The sequence below is a fragment of the Lynx rufus genome, unplaced genomic scaffold (assembly GCF_022079265.1).
Source record: "Lynx rufus isolate CCGP_SWC_20201006 ecotype Redwood Valley unplaced genomic scaffold, mLynRuf1.p SCAF_7, whole genome shotgun sequence".
Lineage (NCBI taxonomy): Eukaryota > Metazoa > Chordata > Mammalia > Carnivora > Felidae > Lynx > Lynx rufus.
The window spans coordinates 89,127,638-89,144,709 of NW_025814889.1; the positions used below are offsets into that span (position 1 = coordinate 89,127,638).

At 38.5% G+C, this 17,072-nt stretch overlaps 1 long non-coding RNA gene and 1 pseudogene across 1 annotated transcript; one reads left to right on the forward strand and one right to left on the reverse strand.

Moving 5' to 3' along the window:
- Positions 1 to 2,028: 2,028 nt before the first annotated feature.
- On the reverse strand, positions 2,029 to 15,085 carry LOC124501663 (uncharacterized). The gene is made up of 3 exons (XR_006959796.1): positions 12,743 to 15,085; positions 11,786 to 11,789; positions 2,029 to 2,040 (listed from the first exon to the last, which is right to left on the reverse strand). It is a non-coding gene; the product is annotated as an uncharacterized LOC124501663 (long non-coding RNA).
- On the forward strand, positions 9,377 to 10,200 carry LOC124501662 (cytochrome c oxidase subunit 1-like; annotated as a pseudogene).
- Positions 15,086 to 17,072: the final 1,987 nt, after the last annotated feature.

A 17,072-nucleotide genomic window follows, 5' to 3' on the forward strand; every position in this document is an offset into this window, starting at 1 on the left:
ACTCTGACAGCACAGGTTTTACATTTCCCTGTAGCTAAAACCGACAAGACATGAGTAAGTCACCACCACAGAGACTCATGTGCTCTGTTTGCCACTGTTCCCACCCAGCACCTGTCAGGCATGACTCTGCATGCCTGGCTCTTGTCAACATATAAGATACTCATCGTTCATTTAGGGCTTGATTCAAATATCACATCTTGTCATGATTTAGACATAAGGACCTCTCTGTTTCAGATAGACTGATATGCACTCTCTGTGGAACCAAGCAGCATAAAATAAGCATGAAATCGATGTAAAAAGCACATGGCTAGGAATATTTGTGAAACAAACTATTCTTGTGGCATAATTCCGGAACATAATGGCCCGGCTCTGTTCCTTTTATACCTATTATAATCTAGTTGTAAAGAGAATGAGACATTGGCATAAACTTCTTTTCTCCTTGCACGCTTGCAAATTAAACGCTACTTCGTGAATAGTGGGAAGAGCGTGCTCAGAAACACACAGAGAAACTGGGTGCTAGAATGCCTTAAGCTGCGTGGTTCCATCTCCTGGTTTCAAGTAGCTAGAAGATAAACATGAAACTCACCAAAAGGAAATGGATAAAGTAGAAAGAAAAATTGCTGTCCTCTCTGTCCTGCAAGTTTATTCCTTTTTCTCTTGCTGCTTAAATTGAGTATTTGAGAACTCTTTTCCTGAAGAATAGAGAGCATCTATTTTTATGATTTAAAAAATAAGCTTTTCTTAACTTTGGGATACATGACACTCTCATCTGATTAGCCATATCACAAAATAAATCTTCATTTTAAAGTCTGAGGGCTTTTTTCCCAGATTTTATTAAGATATGATTAATATATAACATTGTATAAGTTAGAGGATTTGATATACATATATTGTGAAATGATTGTCATAGTAAAGTTAGTTAACACTTCCATCAGAAGCAACCTGTTGCTTTTTTCTAATAACCTCTTTCTTTCAATGTGATTCTGGGATTAGAATTCACTTTAGAATGGATGTTGTTATACTGTCGGTTAATCCTTACAGCAGCCTTGAGAGGTAGGCTTTTTTGCATCCCTCTTTCAGATCAGCAACAGTCTCAGATAAGTAACTGGCTCAAAGACACAGTGCTTATTAAGAACTGAGATTCGAACCGGGTGTGTGTCCTCCAAGGCTGGTGGTTTCAAGGACAGTGTCTCGGAGATAATAATTGATGTTTTAGGGAATATTCAGATTTTAACAGTAAAAATCTTTGTACATAAATTGTATGCATGTTTTAAAATATATATATTTTTTTAATACTTTTTTTTTTCAACGTTTATTTATTTTTGGGACAGAGAGAGACAGAGCATGAACGGGGGAGGGGCAGAGAGAGAGGGAGACACAGAATCGGACACAGGCTCCAGGCTCTGAGCCATCAGCCCAGAGCCCGACGCGGGGCTCGAACTCACGGACCGCGAGATCGTGACCTGGCTGAAGTCGGACGCTTAACCGACTGCGCCACCCAGGCGCCCCTAAAATATATTCTTAAAGGGGCACCTGGATGGCTCAGTTGGTTGAACGTCTTGACTCTCGATACCGGCTCAGGTCATGATCTCAGGGTTGTGAGATGGAGCCCTGCATCAGGCTCCACAGTGAGCTCTCTCCCTCTCTCTCTACCCCTCCCCAACTCACACTCTGTCTCTCTTTCAAAGTAAATAAATAAACATACAAAATAAATTAACATAAAATAAAAAAATTTTAGAATAGATTGCTTAAAGTAGAAATAACAAATTAGGAGATTTGAGCATACATTCGATCCTTGATATAGATTGCCAAATTGACCTTCAGAAAGATTATACCAATTACTCTGCCATCAACAATGAAAGAAATTTCCCGTTTAACTTCACTCTCTATTTAAAAATAGCTTTTTAAAATACCTTTAATATTTTTCTATTATAGCTTAATAATATCTTATTTTTCATTTATTTTACAACTACTGACTTATACATGTATTTTCATGAACTTTGGCTCTCTGCATGTGCTCTTTTTTAAATGTGCTCTTCACTACTTTGCCCATTTTTGTATTAATTAATCTTCTAATAATTTATAAGAATTTTGTTATATTAAGCATATTACACTTTGTCAGTCACATATGTTGCCAATATTCCCACAGTTTGTTTGCCTTTTGAAATTTTTTGTGCAGTAAAAATCTATCAATATTTCACTTTAGTTTTTTCTTTTTGTTTTTAGGCTTGGAAAAATATTTTATATTTTTATATTTATAGCTTCCTAATATTACTCCATTTACCCCATTCACTTCTTAAATTTACTCCATTACTTTATTTTCCAAATGATGATACTATCCACTATTTTGTTCATTAAATGATCTCACTTTTCCCATCACCTTGAAATTCCCCCTTTATCTCAGTATAAATTCCTATATTAGGGTCTATTCCTTTCCTTTCTATTTTACAACTTTTTCTCTTGTCACAGGTTTACATTAATTGCTGAAGCTTTATGTTTTAATATTTGGTAGTGAAAGTTTTCAAACAAAATATTTCTTTCTCAAATGTTCTTGGACATTTTCACCCATTTATTCTTCCAGATGGTTTTAGAAGTGATTTTCAAACCTCACAAGTAAAGTCTATAGAGATTTGTATTAGAATTATTTTTGAATATTAAATATAATTTATTGTCAAATTGGTTTCCATGCAACACCCAGTGCTCACCCCAACAGGTGCCCTCCTCAATGCCCATCACCCACTTTCTCCTCTCCCCCACCCCCCATCAATCCTCAGTTTGTTCTCAGTATTTAAGAGTCTGTATTAGAATTATTTAAAACATACAAATTACTTTGCAGAGAATTACATTTTTAAAATAGTTGCTCTTTTGAGCATCCTTGCTGGGGTTAAACCCTAAATCATCCTACTCCAATTCAGGACTATTTTTATTAATCTACATTGATTTTTTTATTAAATTTTTATTAAGCCTGCCTTGACACTTTCCAGGGACTATTTTCACAGTTTTGTCTCTAGCCCTAATAAACCTGGCTGTTGCCAAGTACTTCCCATTAGAGCTATGAAAACAATAAACAATAATAATTTGGTTTTGTATTTATTTGTGTTTAATATCCAAGTTGACTTCAATATCCTACATCTAACATTAACATGCAGAAACTTTATGCTTCTTTGGTGACACAGAATCTAATATGTAAATGATATATATCAAGTAGCTAAAAGTCTAAAATGAAGTCAATAAGCATTTCTCAGTGTGGGGAATTTTGAGAGTAACTAGTGGTCTTTTATTTTCTTTCTACATATGAAACTGGTATCTTTGAAATATTTTTAAATATCCTCTAATTACTGTAATGTCATATCACATAGTCTTACAAACAGACATATAATTATAAGACTTTCCCAGCAAGTAACCTTAAATATATTTGCCTTGTCCCAAGTCAGAAAAGTCTAAATTTAAAGATTAGTAATCCTGAATGGGATGTATGGCAGACACAACCTCCCTGAGGAGTGTAGCTGCTATTGCCAAATCCAGAAAAAGAACTTCCCAAGAATTGGGGTCCATAAAAGTCCAAGAATGAATGAGTTGTCTACTTCCCACATACCTCAAATCCCCAAGCATCTTTGCGGATATATGATTTTACAGTTGAAGAGAAACTCATTAAGTTACTGTTTCTAAAATGCCTTCAAGTTTTTGACCACCATTAAATATCTCTAGCAGAAACTGCACTCTCTAGTAGTAAGGCAGGACATCTGAAGAGTATTCATATGTTTTTCACTCATGTGGATCCTGAGAAACTTAACAGAAGACCAGGGGGAGGGGAAGGAGGGTAAAGAAAAAGGTACAGAGAGGGAAGGAGGCAAACCATAAGAGACTCTTAAATACTGAGAACAGGGGCACCTGGGTGGCGCAGTCGGTTAAGCGTCCGACTTCAGCCAGGTCACGATCTCGCGGTCCATGAGTTCGAGCCCCGCGTCAGGCTCTGGGCTGATGGCTCAGAGCCTGGAGCCTGTCTCCCTCTCTCTCTGCCCCTCCCCCGTTCATGCTCTGTCTCTCTCTGTCGCAAAAATAAATGAACGTTGTAAATACTGAGAACAAACCGAGGGTTGATGGGGGGTGGGAGGGAGGGGAAAGTGGGTGATGGGCATTGAGGAGGGCACCTGTTGGGATGAGCAGTGGGTGTTGTATGGAAACCAATTTGACAATAAATTAAATATAACAAATTAAATAAATAAATAAATAAATAAATAACAAAAAAGTGTTCTGTCTTAATAGATATATAAAAAGGGAGTTCTGTAGTAAATGAGGTTGAGCACATCAGAGTTGAAATTTAAAAGGCCTCCTTATGATGGGATTTCTCAGGACTTTTAATGTACACATGTGAATTGTGAATCTTTAGAATAGGAGTACAGTTTACATCATTCTGTAAATAGTTGACAAAGAATCCCTTTTAAGATGGTCACTCGTGTTCCAAGGAACCTTTTCTGGAACACTACTGGGAAATAAGCCATCATCTCTATATTAGAAAGTTACCAATTTTTCCACGAATTAAATGAAACCTTTCATTTACAATCATAAATTTGCATGTTACAAATTGGAACGTAATTACATGTTAGTTGGATTCACAGCGGGTTTCGTCTCTGGGCATGGGTCTCAGCTACAACACTTACTGGCTGTGTATACATTGTAAGTCACTCAAACTCTGGGAGTCTCAGTTGCCTTATCTATACAATGAAAGAAATGACTATCTCATAGAACTTGTACAAAGACAAACTAAAGTAACAGGTGTAAGGGGCACCTGGGTGGCTCAGTTGGTGAAGCATCCGACTCTTGATTTCAGCTCAGGTCATGTTCTCAGGGTCATGAGATTGAGCTCCACGCTGGCCGTGGAGCCTGCTTAAGATTCTCGAACTCTCCTCTGTCCTTCTCCCTATTCATGTGCGCACACTCTCTCTCTCTCTCTCAAAAAACAAACAAAAAAGACAAAATAACAGGCAAAATTGACTTCAAATTGTAAAAAAAAAAATCATAAATAGAATCTGTTTACCTTGATAGAAGAGGAAATATAGATGTTTGCATTGGAGACCACACATGATGAAATGTTTTTTTTCATAAACTGGTTAATAAAATCTACAAGGAACAATGAGGATAGATATATTTCAAATAAATCTGACGACTTGCCCATTACATATTTCCCCTCTACTCCAGTGTCCTACTGATCGTGATATTAGTTCTGTTGTAGTATTTGTTCTGTTGACCATTGCAATAATTCTGTAATAACTGCTAAAATAAAACTCAAAATAATAGTGTCTTAAGTAAGACAGAAGTTTATTTATCTTTTATATAAGTGCCTGCACATCAGCAATTGAAAAATGATATAGCGTCAGAGCCTCAAGCTCCTTCTTCCTGGTTTCTCTGTCAGTACTTGAGGGTCATCTTCACCCTCAATGGTGGACCCAGCAGGAAAGGACAAAAAAGCACTTTCACACATCATTCCTGCTTAGATCTTATTAGCAAAATTTAGATGGCCACAACTAGCTGCAAGGGAGGCTGATAATTATGATCTTTATGCAGGGTGGCCATGTGTCCAGCTGAAATTTGAAGAGTCTACTATTAGAGGAAACAGGAGAGAAGAGATAGTGAAAGACCATGACTTCTCCCTACTACAGTCACATCATCCAAATACTAAAGATTCGGTAATCATTTGCATTAAGTCTCAATTTCAGTAAGCATTTCTCATACAATACTTATGTGTATTAACTCTTGGAGATAAAAAGATTACGTGACAATTTCTCCCAGTACGAAAGGACAAGAGAAATGAGGCCCACTTTACCAAAGCGCCTTTAACCTAATAGATGATATAATCTTAATCTAGACAGTTTACCCAATTTCACCTGCCCGAGAGCTCGGGTTTGTTAGGGTGGCAGAGCCCGGTAACTGCATAAAACTTAAGCTTTTATAATCAGAGGTTCAACTCCTCTCCCTAACAACATGTTCATAATCAACATCCTCTCACTAATTATCCCCATTCTCCTCGCCGTAGCCTTCCTAACCTTAGTCGAACGAAAAGTGCTAGGTTACATGCAACTCCGTAAAGGACCAAATGTCGTAGGACCATATGGCCTACTTCAACCCATCGCAGACGCCGTAAAACTATTTACCAAAGAGCCCCTACGGCCCCTCACATCCTCCATACTCATATTCATTATAGCACCAATTCTAGCCCTCACACTGGCCCTAACCATGTGAATCCCACTACCCATACCATATCCACTCATTAATATAAACCTAGGAGTACTATTCATACTAGCTATATCAAGCCTGGCCGTTTACTCCATTCTATGATCAGGATGAGCCTCAAACTCAAAATACGCCCTAATTGGAGCCCTACGAGCCGTGGCCCAAACAATCTCATATGAAGTCACACTAGCCATTATCCTCCTATCAGTACTACTAATAAATGGGTCCTTCACACTAGCCACACTAATTACCACCCAAGAATACATATGACTAATTATTCCCGCATGACCCCTAGCCATAATATGATTCATCTCAACACTAGCAGAGACCAACCGAGCCCCATTCGACCTAACAGAAGGAGAATCAGAACTAGTATCCGGATTCAATGTAGAATATGCAGCAGGCCCCTTCGCTCTATTCTTCCTAGCAGAATATGCCAACATCATCATAATAAATATCCTCACAACAATCCTATTCTTCGGAGCATACCACAACCCCTATATGCCAGAACTTCATACTATTAACTTTACAGTAAAAACCCTATTTTTAACAACCACTTTCCTATGAATCCGAGCATCCTACCCACGATTCCGATATGACCAACTAATGCACCTCCTATGAAAAAATTTCCTACCCCTTACCCTAGCCCTATGCATATGACACGTATCACTGCCTATCATTACAGCAAGCATCCCACCTCAAACATAAGAAATATGTCTGATAAAAGAGTTACTTTGATAGAGTAAAACATAGAGGTTTAAACCCTCTTATTTCTAGAATTATAGGAGTCGAACCTAATCCTAAGAATCCAAAAATCTTCGTGCTACCATTATTACACCACATTCTAAAGTAAGGTCAGCTAAATAAGCTATCGGGCCCATACCCCGAAAATGTTGGTTTATACCCTTCCCATACTAATCAAACCCCCTATTTTCATCATCATTATATCAACCGTTATCTCAGGAACTATAATTGTAGTATCAACCTCCCATTGACTTATAGTCTGAATCGGCTTTGAAATAAACCTGCTAGCCATTATTCCCATCCTCATAAAAAAATACAACCCACGGGCCATAGAAGCAGCCACAAAATATTTCCTAACGCAAGCAACCGCCTCCATAATCCTAATAATAGGAATCATTATCAACCTACTACACTCGGGACAATGAACCGTATCAAAAGACCTCAACCCCATAGCATCAATCATAATAACAACCGCCCTAGCAATAAAACTAGGACTAGCCCCCTTTCACTTCTGAGTACCTGAAGTCACACAAGGAGTCCCCATATCATCAGGCCTGATCTTACTAACATGACAAAAAATCGCACCACTATCCATCCTCTACCAAATTTCACCCACCATCAACCCTAACCTCCTCCTAACAATATCCATCATGTCAGTTATAATCGGGGGTTGAGGAGGCCTTAACCAAACACAACTACGAAAAATCATGGCATACTCCTCAATCGCCCATATAGGCTGAATAACAGCCATCATAATATACAACCCCACAGTAATAATCCTAAACCTAACTATCTACATTATTATAACACTAACCACCTTCATGCTATTCATACATAACTCCACCACAACAACATCAGCCTTATCACAAACATGAAACAAAACCCCCCTAATTACCTCACTTATTCTAGTACTAATAATATCCCTAGGCGGCCTCCCTCCACTCTCCGGCTTCATCCCAAAATGAATAATCATCCAAGAACTAACTAAAAATGAAATAATCATAATACCAACACTACTAGCCATAACAGCACTACTCAACCTATACTTCTACATACGACTAACATACACCACCGCACTGACCATATTCCCCTCAAACAATAACATAAAAATAAAATGACGATTCGAATGCACAAAAAAAACAATCCTCTTACCCCCTTTAATCGTAATATCAACTATACTACTTCCACTCACACCAATACTATCCATCCTGGATTAGAAGTTTAGGTTAGACTAGACCAAGAGCCTTCAAAGCTCTAAGCAAGCCTCACAGACTTAACTTCTGCATGCCCAAGCCACCTTAAGGACTGCGAGAACTCATCTCACATCAATTGACTGCAAATCAAACACTTTAATTAAGCTAAGTCCTCACTAGATTGGTGGGCTCCAACCCCACGAAATTTTAGTTAACAGCTAAATACCCTAAACAACTGGCTTCAATCCACTTCTCCCGCCGTCTGGAAAAAAAAGGCGGGAGAAGCCCCGGCAGCGTCAAGCTGCTTCTTTGAATTTGCAATTCAATATGACACTCACTGCAGGACTTGGTAAAAAGAGGGCTCGAACCTCTGTGTTTAGATTTACAGTCTAATGCCTACTCAGCCATTTTACCTATGTTCATAAACCGCTGACTATTTTCAACTAATCACAAAGATATCGGTACTCTTTATCTTCTATTCGGTGCCTGGGCCGGTATGGTGGGGACTGCCCTCAGTCTCCTAATCCGAGCCGAACTGGGTCAACCTGGCACACTACTGGGAGATGATCAGATTTACAATGTAATCGTCACCGCCCACGCTTTTGTAATAATTTTCTTCATAGTAATGCCCATTATAATTGGAGGGTTCGGGAACTGACTGGTCCCACTAATAATTGGAGCCCCTGATATGGCATTCCCCCGAATGAATAACATGAGCTTCTGACTTCTTCCCCCATCTTTTCTACTTCTACTTGCTTCATCCATAGTGGAGGCCGGAGCAGGAACTGGGTGAACAGTATATCCGCCCCTAGCCGGTAACCTGGCACATGCAGGAGCATCCGTAGACCTAACTATTTTCTCACTCCACCTGGCAGGTGTTTCCTCAATCCTAGGTGCTATTAATTTTATTACCACTATTATTAATATAAAACCCCCTGCCATATCTCAATATCAAACACCCTTATTTGTATGATCAGTTTTAATTACTGCAGTCTTATTGCTCCTATCACTCCCAGTTCTAGCAGCAGGAATCACCATGCTACTAACAGATCGAAACTTAAACACTACATTCTTTGACCCTGCTGGAGGAGGAGATCCTATTTTATATCAACACTTATTCTGATTCTTTGGTCACCCAGAGGTCTACATCCTAATTTTACCTGGCTTTGGAATGATCTCACACATTGTTACCTATTACTCAGGTAAAAAAGAGCCCTTTGGCTACATGGGGATAGTTTGAGCCATAATATCAATCGGCTTCTTGGGCTTTATCGTATGAGCCCATCACATATTTACTGTAGGGATGGATGTAGACACACGAGCATACTTTACATCAGCCACCATAATCATTGCTATTCCTACTGGGGTGAAAGTGTTTAGCTGACTAGCCACTCTTCATGGAGGCAATATCAAATGGTCTCCCGCCATACTATGGGCCCTGGGATTTATTTTTCTATTTACCGTAGGGGGCTTAACGGGAATTGTATTAGCAAACTCCTCATTAGATATTGTTCTTCACGATACATATTACGTAGTAGCCCACTTCCACTACGTCCTGTCAATAGGAGCAGTATTCGCTATCATGGGAGGCTTTGTCCACTGGTTCCCCCTATTCTCAGGGTATACTCTGGATGATACTTGGGCAAAAATCCACTTCACAATTATATTTGTGGGTGTCAACATGACGTTCTTTCCTCAGCATTTCCTAGGCCTATCAGGAATGCCGCGACGTTATTCTGACTACCCAGATGCATACACAACTTGAAACACAATTTCCTCAATAGGCTCTTTTATCTCATTAACGGCAGTTATATTAATGGTTTTCATAGTGTGAGAAGCTTTTGCATCCAAGCGAGAAGTGGCCATAGTAGAATTAACCACAACTAATCTTGAGTGATTACATGGATGTCCCCCTCCATACCACACATTTGAAGAGCCAACTTATGTACTATTAAAATAAGAAAGGAAGGAGTCGAACCCTCTTAAACTGGTTTCAAGCCAATGCCATAACCACTATGTCTTTCTCAATTAAGAAGTATTAGTAAAACAATTACATAACTTTGTCGAAGTTAAATTATAGGCTTGAATCCTATATACTTCCATGGCGTACCCCTTTCAACTAGGCTTTCAAGATGCCACATCTCCTATCATAGAGGAACTCCTACACTTCCATGACCATACATTAATGATTGTATTCCTAATTAGCTCACTAGTCCTCTATATTATCTCATTAATGCTAACAACCAAGCTTACACATACAAGTACAATAGATGCTCAAGAAGTAGAGACCATCTGAACTATTCTGCCTGCCATCATCCTAATTCTTATCGCCCTACCCTCCCTGCGAATCCTCTATATAATAGATGAAATTAACAACCCATCTCTCACAGTAAAAACCATGGGACACCAGTGATACTGAAGTTACGAATATACCGACTATGAAGACTTGAATTTTGACTCTTACATAATCCCTACCCAAGAATTAAAACCAGGAGAACTTCGACTACTAGAAGTTGACAACCGAGTGGTTTTACCAATAGAAATAACTATCCGCATGCTAATCTCGTCAGAGGATGTGTTACATTCATGAGCCGTTCCATCACTAGGCCTAAAAACTGATGCTATCCCAGGCCGACTAAACCAAACAACTCTGATGGGCACACGACCTGGATTATATTATGGCCAATGCTCAGAAATCTGCGGCTCAAACCATAGCTTCATACCCATTGTCCTCGAACTAGTCCCATTGGCATACTTTGAAAAATGATCTGCATCTATACTATAAATTCATTGAGAAGCTAAATAAGCGTTAACCTTTTAAGTTAAAGACTGGGAGCTCAGACCTCCCCTTAATGATATGCCACAGCTGGATACATCAACCTGATTTATCACTATCATATCAATAATCATAACACTATTCATTATATTTCAACTAAAAATCTCAAAATACCTATATCCGTTAAATCCAGAACCTAAATCCACAACCACGCCAAATCAACTTAGTCCCTGAGAAAAAAAATGAATGAAAATCTATTCGCCTCTTTCACTACCCCAACAATAATAGGACTGCCTGTTGTTATTCTAATCATTATATTCCCAAGCATTCTATTCCCATCACCCAATCGACTAATTAATAATCGCCTAATCTCACTACAACAATGACTAGTACAATTAACATCAAAACAAATACTAGCCATTCATAATCACAAAGGACAAACCTGAGCCCTAATACTAATATCCCTCATCTTATTTATCGGATCAACGAACTTACTAGGCTTGTTGCCTCACTCATTCACTCCAACCACCCAGTTGTCAATAAACTTAGGAATAGCCATTCCACTATGAGCTGGCACTGTAATTACTGGATTTCGCCATAAAACTAAAGCATCTCTGGCCCACTTTTTACCACAGGGAACACCTATTCCCCTAATTCCTATGCTTGTAATCATCGAAACTATTAGTCTCTTTATTCAACCTGTGGCCTTAGCCGTACGACTTACAGCTAACATCACTGCAGGGCATCTACTAATACACCTGATTGGAGGAGCCACCCTAGCCCTGGCAAACATCAGCACCTCCGTTGCCTTAATTACTTTTACCATTCTCATCCTCCTAACGATCCTTGAATTCGCTGTGGCTTTAATTCAAGCCTACGTCTTCACCCTACTAGTAAGCCTGTATTTACATGACAATACCTAATGACCCACCAAACTCATGCGTACCACATAGTCAACCCTAGCCCATGACCACTCACGGGGGCCCTTTCAGCCCTCCTAATGACATCAGGCCTGGCTATATGATTCCACTACAACTCAACACTATTACTAGCTCTTGGAATGACTACCAACCTATTAACCATGTACCAATGATGACGAGATATTATTCGAGAAAGTACATTCCAAGGCCACCATACACCCATTGTTCAAAAAGGCCTTCGATATGGAATAGTCCTCTTCATCGTCTCAGAAGTATTCTTCTTCGCAGGCTTCTTCTGGGCCTTTTACCACTCAAGCCTAGCCCCAACCCCTGAACTAGGAGGATGCTGACCACCAACAGGTATTATTCCCCTAAACCCCCTAGAAGTCCCACTATTAAATACTTCCGTACTTCTGGCCTCTGGAGTATCAATCACCTGGGCTCACCATAGCTTAATGGAAGGAAACCGAAAACATATGCTCCAAGCACTATTCATTACAATTTCCCTAGGGATCTACTTCACACTCCTCCAAGCCTCCGAATATTACGAAACACCATTTACAATCTCGGACGGAGTTTACGGGTCCACTTTCTTCATGGCTACAGGATTCCACGGACTACATGTAATTATTGGCTCCACTTTCCTAATCGTATGCTTCTTACGCCAACTAAAATATCACTTTACATCAAATCACCACTTTGGATTCGAAGCCGCTGCTTGATACTGACACTTCGTAGATGTAGTTTGACTATTCCTATACGTTTCCATTTATTGATGAGGATCTTATTCCTTTAGTATTAACAAGTACAGTTGACTTCCAATCAACCAGTTTCGGATAAGGCCCGAAAAGGAATAATAAACGTAATACTTGCTCTACTCACCAACACACTCCTATCCGCACTACTCGTACTCATCGCATTCTGATTACCCCAACTAAATATCTATGCAGAAAAAGTAAGCCCTTACGAGTGCGGATTTGATCCTATAGGATCCGCCCGGTTACCCTTTTCCATGAAATTCTTCCTAGTAGCTATCACATTCTTGTTATTTGATCTAGAAATTGCACTACTACTCCCCCTTCCCTGAGCCTCACAAACGAACAAACTATCAACCATACTTATTATAGCTCTTCTACTAATCTCATTACTAGCTGCAAGCCTAGCCTACGAATGAACCCAAAAAGGACTAGAATGAACTGAATATGATAATTAGTTTAAACTAAAATAAATGATTTCGACTCATTAGATTATAGCTCACCCTATAATTATCAAATGTCCATAATTTATATTAACATCTTTCTAGCTTTTGCCATGTCACTCATAGGATTATTAATATACCGATCCCACCTGATATCTTCCCTCCTATGCCTAGAGGGCATAATATTGTCTCTATTTGTTATAATGACCGTAGCAATCCTAAATAATCATTTCACACTAGCCAGCATAGCCCCCATTATTCTACTAGTATTCGCTGCCTGCGAGGCAGCACTAGGTCTATCCTTACTAGTAATAGTATCAAACACATACGGTACTGACTATGTACAAAACCTAAATCTCCTACAATGCTAAAAATCATTATTCCCACCGCCATACTCATACCAACAACATGACTATCAAAACCTAATATAATTTGAATCAACTCAACAGCCTACAGCCTATTAATTAGTCTCATTAGTCTCTCCTACCTAAATCAATTGGGCGACAATAGCCTAAACTTCTCATTGCTATTTTTTTCAGACTCCCTCTCTGCACCTCTACTAGTACTGACAACATGACTTCTACCACTAATACTTATAGCCAGCCAGTCGCATCTGTCAAAAGAAACTTTAGTTCGAAAAAAATTATATATCACAATACTTATCCTCCTACAACTCCTCCTGATCATGACATTCACTGCCACAGAGCTAATTATATTTTATATCCTATTCGAAGCCACATTAATCCCTACCTTAATTATCATTACCCGATGAGGCAACCAGACAGAACGACTAAATGCTGGCCTATACTTTTTATTTTACACCCTAGTAGGCTCATTACCTCTCCTAGTCGCACTACTATATATCCAAAACACGATAGGAACCTTAAATTTCCTAATTATCCAATACTGGGCTAAACCTATCTCAATCACCTGATCCAACATTTTCCTCTGATTAGCATGTATGATGGCATTCATAGTAAAAATACCCCTATACGGACTCCATCTCTGACTGCCAAAAGCACACGTCGAAGCCCCTATCGCCGGTTCAATAGTTCTTGCCGCCGTGTTATTAAAACTAGGGGGGTACGGAATAATGCGCATCACAATTCTGCTAAACCCCGCAACAAACCAAATAGCATACCCCTTCATAATACTATCATTATGAGGAATAGTTATAACAAGCTCTATTTGTCTACGTCAAACAGATCTAAAATCCTTAATCGCATACTCATCTGTAAGCCACATGGCCCTAGTAATTGTAGCAGTACTAATTCAGACACCCTGAAGCTATATAGGAGCCACAGCCCTGATAATTGCTCACGGACTAACTTCATCCATACTATTTTGCCTCGCAAACTCAAACTACGAACGAGTACATAGCCGAACAATAATTCTAGCACGAGGCCTGCAGACCATTCTCCCCCTAATAGCTGCCTGATGACTACTAGCCAGTCTCGCAAACCTAGCCCTACCGCCCACAATCAATTTAATCGGGGAGCTATTCGTAGTAATGGCCTCCTTCTCATGATCCAACATAACCATTATCCTCATGGGTACAAACATCATCATCACAGCCTTATATTCTCTCTACATACTCATTACAACCCAACGAGGTAAGTACACACACCACATTAAAAATATTAACCCATCATTTACACGAGAAAACGCCCTAATAACCCTCCACCTACTCCCCCTTCTCCTCCTATCACTAAATCCCAAAATTGTACTAGGCCCCATTTACTGTAAATATAGTTTAACAAAAACATTAGATTGTGAATCTAATGATAGAAGTGTAAACCTTCTTATTTACCGAAAAAGTATGCAAGAACTGCTAATTCATGCCTCCACGCATAAAAACGTGGCTTTTTCAACTTTTATAGGATAGAAGTAATCCATTGGCCTTAGGAGCCAAAAAATTGGTGCAACTCCAAATAAAAGTAATAAACTTATTCACCTCATTTATACTAACTGCAATATTTATCCTACTTCTACCTATCATTATATCTAACACCCAACTATACAAAAACAGTTTTCTGCCCTCTTTTTTTAAATACCTCAACCTAATTTCCTTACTATCATAAGTTTGGGGTCTTCGATCCATCCATTTTCTAGTTAGTTGTATTGCTGATAACCATCTCTGTCGATTAGAATTTTGATGGAAAGTTAATACTGATTCAAATCATTTAACATGACCTTCTCAACATAGGGTAACAATTGAGCAGTTAATGGTCAGACAGAGATCATGCAAATTACAATATTATAAATATGCTCATCATTTTATTAATATTTTTTAAAAATAGATTTTGTAGATCTATCCCCCAAGGATTAAAGGCATAAGAGAAGAATGTGGAATTTAAGAAACAAAACAAACAAGCAAAGCAAACAAAGGGGTAAAGAGAAAGACATACCAAGAAACAGACAATTATAGAGAATGAACTGATGGTTACCAGAGGGGAGGTGAGTGGGGGGATGCATGAAATAGGTGATGAGAATTAAGGAGTGTAATTTTTCGATGAGCACTGGATGACATACAGAATTGTTGATTCACTATATTGTACACTTGAAACCAATATAACACTGTATGGAATGAAAATAAAAACTTAGAAAACTAGCTAAGGTTTTTGAAAGAAAATCATAGTTTCTTGTAAGCACTGTTGCACTAGAATTTTCTAGAAATATTCTTTGTGCTGTTCACTATGGCACACACACGGCTACTGATTGAGTACTTGATGTGTAAATAGTGACCGAGAAACTGAATTTCTAATTTTTTTAATTTTAATTAAATAGCCACGTGTAGTTCTTGGATATTATATTGGACAGTGCAGCGCAAGATAAACAATATGTATAAGTGCTTAACGCCATGTATCATAAGGGACATTGCTAGACGGGAAAATACTGACAGCTATAGGGAACTTGAATAGACTCCTATTATGATGTAAGAATGAATGTGCGTATTGTTTACATCCAGGGCATTAACACTGACCATGAAACAAGAAGCAACAACATTATCTTCCATGCTTCTTAGAATCAAAAACCCTTTATTTAGTTTCATTTGTTCAGAGAATGGTCCATCATTCTAAAAAATAAAAATGATTCTATACTAAGTGAAAAGTTACAGTTCATTAATTTTTAACCAAGGGAGGAAAAATAGAGATTTCCTTGGTCTCTGCCATTCTGAGAACCGGAGCAACGAGGGGGCACACATCACCGAGCTCTTTGAACATCTTGGAGAAAAACTCATTATGAACTTAGACAAACCCAGCTATTCTCTGAAAAGAAGCTCTTCATTGTAAAACCAGAGCTGGCCAATACTGAGTGGGGAAAGGAAGTACTTTTTATATAATTGCCATTTTTATGTGTGTTATACTTATTAATGGACCTCAAAGAAGCCTTTATTACTGTTAGTAAAGAATTATTGGGAAGAAAGGAGCATTATTCGTCTTTCAATACTAAACAAGTCTTCCAATTCCTATTTTTTAATGAGAAAAGGTGATTCTTTCTACCATCTTATTGCCAAGTTGGACAGGTCTTACCTACTAGCTGTCAGCTCTATTTGTTGTAAAACTTAAAAAAACTGATTTACTCTTAATAACCCTTCATGTTTATCAGATTGTACCAGTAGAATTTAAAAGTAGTTTTAAAACATCACATCTATATAAAATAGAGGATACAGAAAACTTTTTATTTCATATTTGTTGAAATGAGCAAGTCTTTTCTGAGTAAACAGAAAGATTTAGAAAAATAGCGAATACTTCAGGGGTGCCTGGCTGGCTGGGTTGGTAGAACATGTGACTTTTGATCTCGGGGTAGTAAGTTTGAGCCCTATGTCTGGTATAGAGATTACTGAAAAATAAAATATTGCTTTAAAATGATTAAAGTACTTCATACTAACTTTAGGAGAAAAAGAACGAAGATATAAAACCTCAGCAATCTAAGTATCCAAACGAGAGCCACTTTACAATTGTTTTAAACCAGCAAGTAGACACATGATGTTCCAACTCTAAAGCTTC